The sequence below is a fragment of the Mytilus edulis genome, chromosome 9, assembly GCF_963676685.1.
Source record: "Mytilus edulis chromosome 9, xbMytEdul2.2, whole genome shotgun sequence".
NCBI classification, from domain to species: domain Eukaryota; kingdom Metazoa; phylum Mollusca; class Bivalvia; order Mytilida; family Mytilidae; genus Mytilus; species Mytilus edulis.
Window position 1 is genome coordinate 67,312,993 of NC_092352.1, and position 3,326 is coordinate 67,316,318.

General features: G+C 29.9%; 1 long non-coding RNA gene across 1 annotated transcript; it reads left to right on the plus strand.

The window, feature by feature from the left end:
- The first annotated feature begins 1,383 nt into the window (after positions 1-1,383).
- Positions 1,384-3,304, plus strand: LOC139488849 (uncharacterized). The gene is made up of 2 exons (XR_011656095.1): positions 1,384-1,573; positions 2,170-3,304. It is a non-coding gene; the product is annotated as an uncharacterized lncRNA (long non-coding RNA).
- Positions 3,305-3,326: the final 22 nt, after the last annotated feature.

Genomic DNA, 3,326 nt, shown 5'->3' on the forward strand with positions numbered 1-3,326 from the left:
CTATTTAGTTTAGTAGTTTAGTCTTTATAGGCTTTAGTTCTATTTGTATGTATCTTTGTATTTACAGAAACATGGTGGGTTCAGATTAAAGTTGTACAAAGAACACTTCAGTGCAGGAAAATTGGTACCGTTTATGTTATTACTACCACTGGGTCGATGCCTCTGCTGTTGGACTGTAAGTCCTCGAGGGTATCTCCAGCCCAGTAGCCAGTACTTCGGTACTGGCATGAAAATACGGATTTTTTGTGTTATTAAAATTTACAAAATGTTAGAAATTATTATAAATTAAGGAATGTATCTCCCTCATGCAAAGCTCTGATTCCTTTCATGGATTTGGTTACACTTTTTGGACCTTTTGGATTATAGCTCTTCATCTTTTATATAAGCTTTGGTTTTTCAAATATTTAGGCCACGAGCATCACTGAAGAGACATGTATTGTCGAAATGCGCATCTGGTGCAGGAAAATTGGTACCGTTTATGTTATCATAGCGTTCCAGATGAAGGTAAATCCAGAAAAGCGCTTTGGACGCAAGAAAGTATTAAACGTGTTGTTTTCAATTTTTTACACCACTGGGTTGATACCTCTGCTGGAGGACTATTAGTCCCTGAGGGTATTATCAGCTCGGTAGTCAGTATTTAGGTACTGACATGATTTAACAAACTTTACTAAAATTGTCCGTTTATAAATTTTTAAATTATTAAGAAACTAAGGTTTGACCTCCCTAGGGAAAGTTGGCTCTAGATGGATTTGGCTATTTATTTTAGGTATTTTTGACATATAGCTCTTCAACGGTTTCAGTACTTATACATTTTTTCGGATTTCAAATGTTTGGCCTTGAGCGTTCTTGGTGAAGGTAAATCCAGAAAAGTACTACGGACGCAAGAAATTATTAAACATGTTGTTTTCAATTTTTTATAGCCTAATAACAGTTTGGGCAAACATGTTTACACAGTCACATACTGTCTGTGTATGTCCCAACTTGGGAGCACGCAACTCAGTGGATGTCCTTTGCAATATCATTTGTTTACTTGTTATTTCCATAAATCAGACTGTACGTTTTCTGAATTGAATTGTTTTACACTTTTCATGCTGAGGCATTTTAGGTATAGCTTGCTATAAAGATAGGGCTTTTGTCATCTCTTAAGGCTGTATGGTAACTTATTACTTTTACATCAATTAGACTCTGGTTGAAAGTTGACAGATTGATAATCATACCACATCTTCTTATTTTTTATATTTAAGTAAAATAGTAAAAAAACAATTAAAATATTCTCTAAGGGCATCTCTATTAATTTAAATGTTTGTTTTCAATAAACAAAGCAATTATTATAAATCAGTTATAGCCTTGCTAGCACAGATGATAAACAAGAAAAAACAATGATACTTCTCATAATAAATTTTGATTCTAAAAATATACAATTATTGTGTGTGTACATACATCTGACCACAGGTCTCGTTTAATTATATTTTTTTTAATGTACAATTTGTAACAATTTTTCAATGCACAATTTGTAACAAGTTTTTAATGTACAATTTGTAACAAGTACAACCCTGTAGCAACATATATTAAGGTAGATTCATGGTATACCGCCATCTTGGATTGAACAATCACAGTAAAAAACCGGTCTAGTTATTTGCCTAAATCTGCAAATTTGGAGACAGATTTGCAATTTGATGGTTAGACTGTTTAATAATATAAAGAAAACTTGGCAATTTATTGTATAATTCAAAATAATTAAACAAATATCATTTTATTTTGCTTTTTGAATCATTTTTTTCAAATGAGCCATTTCAGGGAAGATAACTCTTTTAGTAAAAAATTTATACTGGACAGATAGGGAATTTTTTTCTTTTTACTTGTAGCAAGAAAACAAGTTCGGTGACACCATTTTTTCTTTTTATTTTCTTAAAACATATTACAAAACCTATCTTTTCACAATTTATTTCAAAATTCTATCTCATAGATTATTTTTTATGCACACAATTGTGTTTTTCCATTAACAATCTAACCAAATTTAGGCAATTTTCAACGACTCATAGCTTGAAAAATAGCACGGTGACCCCTACTTTTTATTATATTTTTGAAAAGAGCATATTAAAATCTTCATTCTGGCTAAGTATAAGAAAATTCTGTCTCAAAAAAGATTTACTTATGATCTACCTTAAGATAAAAATTCTGCACCTTCTGCAACATTTACAATGGAACTTCAGTTTAAATAACTTTCATGCTTAATATAATATAACCTGATTAACAAATTACCACACTCATGAAACCAACATGTATTTATAACAGAGCATAATTTTTTTAATAAAATACTGTAAATTCAGAAATTATTGCGTGCATCTATTATTGCAATTTTGTCATTCTAAACTAAAGTGACATTTAAATTTTTGGTATATTGAGAAAAATCTTGTTTAATTCATATAACAATTTCAAAATGCAAGTTAACATTAATGAGATTATAACCCTGTCGCATTTTTAGCGATAAAAAAAACATCGCAATAATTTCTAAATTTACAGTATAGAACATCGCCGCAATATAGTTACTAAGTTGAAAAACTTTTGTGTGATGCATTTGTAAATTTCAACAATAAAATATGTTTAAACTACAGATAAATTATCAAAGTGATGTAATGTTAACAGTTTTATTGAGGAAGTCGGCCGTGATGTTACCATGACAACAAGCTGAAACTCATTAATGGTAGGTACTGTAAATTCAGAAATTATTGCAATGTTTTTAATTTTGTGAAAAAAAAATGCAACAGGGACATTTTGTATACTCCCATTTTTTTTTTTTAAATTAAAATGGATTTTTCTCAATATCGCAAAAATTAAAATTGCATTTAGTCTGAAATGACAAATACGCCATTATAAATGCACACAATAATTTCAGTATTTACAGTAGATGGATAATTATAATGACTACAGATAAACTTCAGTTTACTGTCACTTTCTGTTAGTACAGAACACAGAATACATAGAAGCTGTTCTACCATCATCAGCAAATTAAATTACAAATAGATGGAAGATTGTCTAGTAGTTAAAAAAAACTTTCAGCTGTGTTAATTAATAAATATATGTCATGACCATATGTTTCAATATATATTATTGTAGTGCCACCCTCCCAATATAATTATTAAACTCTAGTAATTTGAAAGTGATCACCCTTTCATAACTCACTATATATAAAAAATGCTCCCAACAAAAACATTTCTGACTGCATATGAACCCTGAATTGCACAATCACTTGTCTCTGAAATTATTTTTTTCAGAGACAAGTGCCTTCTGTAAATTGGTATAAAACTAAAACAAAATTACAAAAA